Here is a 7,623-nt window from a genome sequence, read left to right on the forward strand (position 1 = left end):
AGTAATGTCATTATGTCCATTTGGTCAAATGTGTTATTTAAGGCAGATATTTCCTTATTGATTTTCTGTGTGCATGATTTATCCATAGCTGTCAACGGCATATTTAGGTCCCCTACTATAATCTTGTTTTTGTCAGTTTCTCCCTTTAGTTCTGTTAACTTTATATATTTTGGTGCTCTCTTATTGGGAGCATATATATTGAAAAGTGTTATGTCTTCTTATTGTATTTCCCCCTTTACTATTATGAAATGTCCATCTTTGTCTCTTGTTACCTTTTTTATCCTGAAGTCTGTTTCATCAGATATAAGTATGACTACACCCACTTTTCTCTGGATGCCATTTGCTTGGAGTACCATGTTTCACCTTTTCACTTTGAGTCTATATTTGTCCTTGCAGCTGAGATGTGTCTCTTGAAGGGAACATATGGTTGAGTTTTGTTTTTTGATACAGTCTGCTAATCTGTGCCTTTTTTTTGGTGAGTTCAGTTCATTTACATTTAGGATGATTATTGATATATGAGTATTTCCTATAGCCATTTTATCTTTTGTGCTCACCAACCAGAGTCATTGTTTCTTTGCCTTTGTGTTTCTGTCTGTTATTTTAGTTTGGTGGTATTTATGATTTTTTTCTTCTATTACATTTTTTATGTTATGTGTCTCAGTTCTGAATTTTTTTTGAGTGGTGACCATTAAGTTATGTAAAAGAAAGTTTCATATATACAGTAGTACTTTTTCTTCATCATACATCTTATCTCCATTCCTCCTTGCAAATTCAGACCTTTATCCCTGTCCCTTTTATGTTTTTGTTGTCACAAATTATCCCCTATTTATTCTGTGAATTCATTTCTGAGTTGCAGTAGCAAATTGTCTTCTTCTTCGCTTTTTCTTGTTTTAGGGTTTTACCTCCTTACCCTTCATGTTATGTTTAATTGTATGGTGTGCTATTCTATGTAGGAATTGCCATTTTCTGCTTCTGTCTTTCTGTTAATCATCTTACTTATAGTTTTGTATCCTTTTGTCTTTTTGTTTCAGGTAGAATAACCTGACAATGTAAGACTAGTGATGGAAAATTCCCTCAGTTTCTATATATTTGGAAAGGTCTTTATTACTCCTTCATATCTAAAGGGTAACTTTGCTGGATATATTATTCTTGGCTGGTAATTTCTCTCTTTTAATAGTTTGAATATTTGATTCCACTCCCTCCTGGATTGTAGAGTTTCTGCTGAAAATCTAATAAATAGCTAGTGGGCTTTCCTTTGTAGGTTACAATCTTCTTTTCCCTAGCTGCCTTGAGATCTCTCTTTGTCATTATTTTTTGATAGTTTCAATATAATATGGAGAAGGCCTTTTAGGATTGAGATAGTTAGGTGTTCTGTTTGCTTCATGGATCTGAGGATACAGTTCTTTCCATAATTTTGGGAAGCTCTTGTTGACTATTTGTTTAAATAGGCTCTCTGTGCCCTTCTCCCTCTCTTCTCCTTTTGGTATAACTATTATGCTTATATTGCTCTTTCTAATGGAGTCATATAGTTCTTGTAGAGTTCTTCTATTTCTTTTAACTCCCAAGTCTCTCTCTTCTTCCACCTGTGTCATTTCCAGATTTCTGTCTTTGATATCGCTAATTCTTTCCTCCATCTGGTCAGCTCTATTTCCTAAGCTGGTTATTTCGTCTTTCATCTCTTTTACTGAGTTCTTCAGTTCCATAATTTCTCTTTGGTTCTTTTTAAAAATTTTAATCTCTTTGGTAAAATATTCATTGTGTTCATTGATTTTTATTTCTAAGTTCATTAAATTGCCTACCTGGGTTTTTGTGTATCTCATTGAGTTTTTTAAAAATGGTATTCTTGAATTCTCTGTCATTTAAGTCACATAATTCCACGTCTTTAAGTTCATTTTCTGGAGATTTTTTCATTTTCTGTCTGAGCTGCCTAATTGCTTAATTACCTTGGTTATTCATGGTAATTAATGGAATATTTCTCTTCCTGGGCATCTACAAGAGTGGGTTCCACAGCATATTGATGTGAAGAGATTTTTCTTTTGCAATAGGTGGTCCTGGAGTGGGTTCTTTTCTCTTGCCCTGTTCCAGCTTCTCACGGTGGAAGATTTCTTAGGGAAGTGGGCATCTCCTCTCTGACAAGGTCGCCTGGGTCTCAGGGCACCACCCTCATGGGAGGATGTTGCAAGCAATGCAGTTCTGAGCCCCTGAAATTCCAGTGCTTCTCTTGCAACCAGATGCAGAGCTGTGCACCTCAGCAACCCCGGGTGCCCCTGCTGGGATCAGCTGTGAAAGGTTTGGGCATGGTGGGCTGGGAGCTGCTGCCAGTATGTTTGTGTCTTTGTTTTCCTCTAAGTAATGGTGACTGCCATACCACAGTTTCCTCACCCCTTTAGTTCCTCCCTTATCATTGAAATTAGCCACAGTGTACATATCTGCCACTTAGGAACTGTCCCTCCAGTTCTCAGGGCTGTAGATAGTCTGTTCTTGAATCCAAAGCTGCTACCATTTTTTTCTAGGGACCGTGGCTAGCACTGGAAGGGTGCGAAGGATTGAGTTTTGGGATGGTGGGGGGAGGTGGCCAGGGTCTGTGGCTTTGTGTTCCGCCTGGCAGTGAGGGCTTTCAAACCACAGTTGTAGCTTCTGTATTCAGTTTTGCCCCAAGGTCTCTGCCCTACTTGCTGAGTTCAGCTGTATTATATGCTGATCACTCAGGTAGGAATGCTGGGGACACAGAGTGTGGACTTGCAGTCTCACTCCTTCCCTCTCCCAGGACTGCAGTGAACTCCGGGCTGCATTCATGGCCCCCATCTCTGCACATCTCCCTTCATTCCTCCCCTGTTCTCCCCATTTCGTCCACTTTCAAGTTTTGATGCACGGATGTCTCAGATCTGTTTGTGTGTTGCGTAGGGAATCCTTTGTTGAATTATAGCTGTTCAACTTGTTATAACTTCAAGGGGAGAGATCAAGCGCGACCCCTCATGCCACCATGTTTCTGACATCACTCTAGTCATCTATTGATGGACACTTAGGTTGCTTCCATATCTTGACTGTTGTAAATAATGCTGCAATGAACATAGGGGTGCATTTCGAATTAAAATGTTTTAAATTTCTTCAGATAAATACCTAGAAGTGGAATTCCTGGGTCATAAGGTAGTTCTATTTTTAATTTTTGGAGGAACCTCCATAATGTTTTCCATACTAGCTGCACCATTTTACAATCACACCAACAGGGTATGATGGTTCCTTTTCTCCACATCCTTGGCAAAACTTGTTTTTTGATGTATTGATGGTAGCCTTTTGGACAGGTGTGAGGTGGTATTTCTTTGTGGTTTTTATTTGCATTTCTCTGATGATTAGCAATGTTGAGCACCTTTTCACGTCTATGGGCCATCTATATGTCATCTTAGGAAAATTTCTATTCAGGTCCTCTGCCCATTTTTAAATTGGATTGTTTGTATTTTTGTTTAGTTATATACCAGAGGATCTCACTTATTTTTGGAATATAAAGACAAAGTAAGTTAACAAACAAATCACAAACAGACACATAGATACAGAAAACAAACTGATGGTTGCCAGGTGAAAGGGTATTTGAGGGCTGGATGAAAAGGGGGAAACGATTAAGAAGTAAACATTGGCAGTTAGGAAATAGTCACAGGGATATAAAATACAACATAAGGAATATTGTCAATATATTGTAATTGCTTTGTATAGTGCCCAGTGAGTACTAAACTAATTTGGGTAATCACTTTGTAAATTATATAAATATCTAACCACTATGCTTATACACCTAAAACTAATATAAAATAATATTGAATGTTAACTGTAATTGAAAAAATAAAAATAAATAAATAAGTCATGGGGATGTAATGTACAGCACAGGGAATATATTCAATACCAGAATAACTTTGTACGGTGACTGGATGGTTACTAGATTTATCATGGTGATCACATTATAAAAAAAAACACAACCCATCCAAATCTTCAATAAAATTGTCCCTTACCACCCCTTCCCCATTTCAATGAATCACTTTTTTCTCCCATTTCTGTACATATCTCTCCATTTCTTGAACATTTCTGAATTATCACATGAATAACAGTGTAATATATGTTTTACTTGACTGTCTTCCCTTAAAGTTTGTGAGATTGTCCAGGTCAGTAAATCTTTTTCAGTCATGTTTGTATACAGTTTAAAGTTAATACCTGGCGCATGAAGACTTATCGGAACCTTGAAACTAAAGAAGGTGAAGAAGTAGATACCATTGAAGATGCTAATGGGCAGAAGTAATATAAAATTTAAGAAAAATATTGTGTATGTTTCTTTGCAATTAAATAGAATAACAAAACAGTGAAATGTTAATGGTCATAAAGAGTTTTATTAGATTTTCTACAAAGAAAACTATTGCAAAAATTTTCTTTTCTAGGAAATGGAGTGTTTACTGTTATTACCTTATAATTAGAAACATGTGCTTGATTTTCATATGTTGCTCACTTTCGCTTATTCAACATCAGGTATTATTGAAGCAATCTAACAAGCTTAAAAACAAACACAGGGCTGACATTAAATCGCCAGTTCTGTTAGATATGTCCTATCTGTCCATTCTTGAGGATCCAGTTTTGACTAATCTGAATAAAACAATTCAAATTAATTTCACATTTGTGCTGTTGTGTGAGAGATAGACATAGATGTGGCACCATTTTTACATAAATTCTATCTTAAACCATAAGTTTAAATTTATAATTTTCTTCTCATATAAACACAAAGTAAATTATCCATTCTCCTTTGGGAAGGAAATTTTAAGGCAGATCTTTATCTTTAAAATATACATAACAAACCTTCCTTTTTAGACACAAACTAGAAAAAACAGCTGTTACAGACAAGTGAGAATAGTTAGAGGTAATCTCAAAGCTAATTACCTTCCTATCTCAGATAATTCCTATCTCATTCAGTCCTTTCATGATTATAAAATGAATGCTAAGTATATTCAGTAAGTTTTGCATTCAGCTCTGTGGATAGTTGTACAATTTGGGTCTAATTAACAGTTCATCATACCTCATGAGAGTTATGCCATTGCAAATGTAGTTCTAAACCAAATAGCAGTTTTTCTCTTTTCTGGGTTACACAATCATTGAAATATTACTTCTCTTTTCAACTACTATCATTTTTTTTTTCTGATCTTGAAATTGCTTTGTAAGCCCTAACTTTAATTTTTTCCAGAAAATGTGTATTGTAAGGATCAGTGATAATTACTAATGGAAACGGTGTTAAAAAAATCAGTCTAGATTAAATGTAATGACTTTAGTTTAGTATTTTCATGTAGTAAAAACAAATAGTTGATATTAATAATAATAGGAAAAGACATATTTAGACCTGAGATTGATCACTGATAATCCTAGTTTCTGTTTTTATAGCTATGTGAATGTAATCAAACTCAACCCAATGATTACATTTACTAATATTTAATAACTTATGAATGTTACAGGAAATGAAAGTGAATGTTCTTATACATGAGGCTTTTTAAGTTCATACTGAAGTCTGTTCAACCCTGTAGTCAATAAAGTGATCAACCTTATGATTTAATATGATAATTTATTTTATTATTTGACCTTAACCCAGAATTAGAAAGAGTATTTTTTTAAAACTTAACTTTTTCATCTATGAAAGAAAAATTTCACTTTTCTTTCTCTTTTGTGTTTTATTCTTTTCTCTTCATCTTCTAAAGCAGTTAGCTAACTAATATGGTAATGATATTTTTAAAAGAATCTTGAGCTAAGGATAACATAAACAAATTTCAATGGTCAGGAAAACCCTAGATACTAAACGAAGAAAGGAAGGAAAGAAGAAAGGAAGGAAGGAAGGAAGGAAGGATGGAAGGAAGGAAGGAAGGAAACCAGGAAGGAAGGAAAGAAGGAAGGAACAAAGAAAAAAGTGTCAAAATTGCTTTCTATTTACAACAGTAACATGCTGTGAAACCTCATGTGTCTGATTTGTTACTATCATCACATGCAAATAGGATAAAATTCTATTTGGTAGAGAGTAATAGCATGACACTGATTTAGCTGTAGTAGCTATGAAAGGTGCATATGAGGAAGGAATATATAATTGAGACTTGAATGATGGGAAGGAAGAAGCTAGCAAAGAGGTGGGGTAAGGGTGTTCCAAGAAGACTTAGTAATAAATGTCTTGAAATGAGATTGAGCTTGGTGTACCTAAAGGGGCAAAAAAAGCCAGTGAGGCTGAATATAATGACTGGTGGCAGGAATGGATGGAGGTGAAACAGGGGAGATATTAAGGGGTCTTGTAGATTACGATTAATGGGTTAATAGTCTGACTACTATGGGGAGCCAAGGGAGTTTAATCAAGCGTCTGATACAATTAGGTTGTCCCTTAAAAATGTTTATAGTCCTTGTTGTGTTCTGACTACAATAAAGGCAAACACACACACACACACACACACACACACACACGAAGTCTGGCAATTAAGTTCTCAATCCTGTTGCAACAATGTTGCTAACCTTTTTTGATATCAGAGGAATGATTCATTATGAATTTGTACCAACTGGACAAACAGTTAACCAAGTTTACTATTTGGAAGTGCTGAAATGGCTGAGTGAAAAAGTTAGACAACCTGAACTTTTTGCCAACAATTCATGGCTCTCACATCATGACAATGCACCAGCTCACACAGCACTGTCTGGGAGGGAGTTTTTAGCCAGTAAACAAATAACTGTATTGGAACACCCTCCCTACTCACCTGATCTGGCCCCCAATGACTTCTTTCTTTACCCAAAGATAAAGGAAATATTGAAAGGAAGACATTTTGATGACATTCAGGACATCAAGGGTAATACGACGACAGCTCTGATGGCCATTCCAGAAAAAGAGTTCCAAAATTGCTTTGAAGGGTGGGCTGGGAGCTGGCATTGATGCATAGCTTCCCAAGGGGAGTACTTTGAAAGTGCTTATAGTAATATTCAGCAATGCAGAAGGGAGCACTTTTTCTAGGATGAGTTCCTGAACTTAATTGTTCTAACTCATACACACACGTATATACACTCTGTCATCTAATTGCAATTATTCCAAATGGCATGCTTACTAATGTGTTATTTTTGATGTGGGTATTTACATTAAAAAATTCTGAAAGTTCTACACTGACTTCACTAGGATAATACAAGTAGAAGAGGATTGTCATAGAACACAGGCGACAGACTAGCAATCTAGAAATTTTTCCAACTCCATCGCTTCTCGGCCTTTTGGCTAAGATCAAGTGTAGAAATTTTTCCAACTCCATAAACTTGAGGTTGCTGAGAAGATTAAAGGATTAGCTTTCTTAAGCATGAAACTTTTTATTCAGACTCAATACTTCGCTCTTTTTTGTAAAATCTTTCTCATCCAGGCTTAGTGAAATTCTTGCAGTGAGGATCCTTGTGCAAAGCACTGTGTGTACATGCAACCTTATACATATCTTGAATAATGTAAAGATAATTAGAAAACCCTATACAGCTGTAGTACCTTTGAAATTTATAATTCATCTTAAAAATCTGTATGAAAGTACATATACATATTCTTTGACCAAGGACATGTACATATTCAGAACACAATGCTCTATAGGTTGACTCAATTGATGA

General features: G+C 35.6%; 1 pseudogene; it reads left to right on the top strand.

Moving 5' to 3' along the window:
• The first annotated feature begins 7,232 nt into the window (after positions 1-7,232).
• On the top strand, positions 7,233-7,383 carry LOC117030525 (uncharacterized; annotated as a pseudogene).
• Positions 7,384-7,623: the final 240 nt, after the last annotated feature.

This window comes from Rhinolophus ferrumequinum, chromosome X (assembly GCF_004115265.2).
Source record: "Rhinolophus ferrumequinum isolate MPI-CBG mRhiFer1 chromosome X, mRhiFer1_v1.p, whole genome shotgun sequence".
NCBI lineage: Eukaryota > Metazoa > Chordata > Mammalia > Chiroptera > Rhinolophidae > Rhinolophus > Rhinolophus ferrumequinum.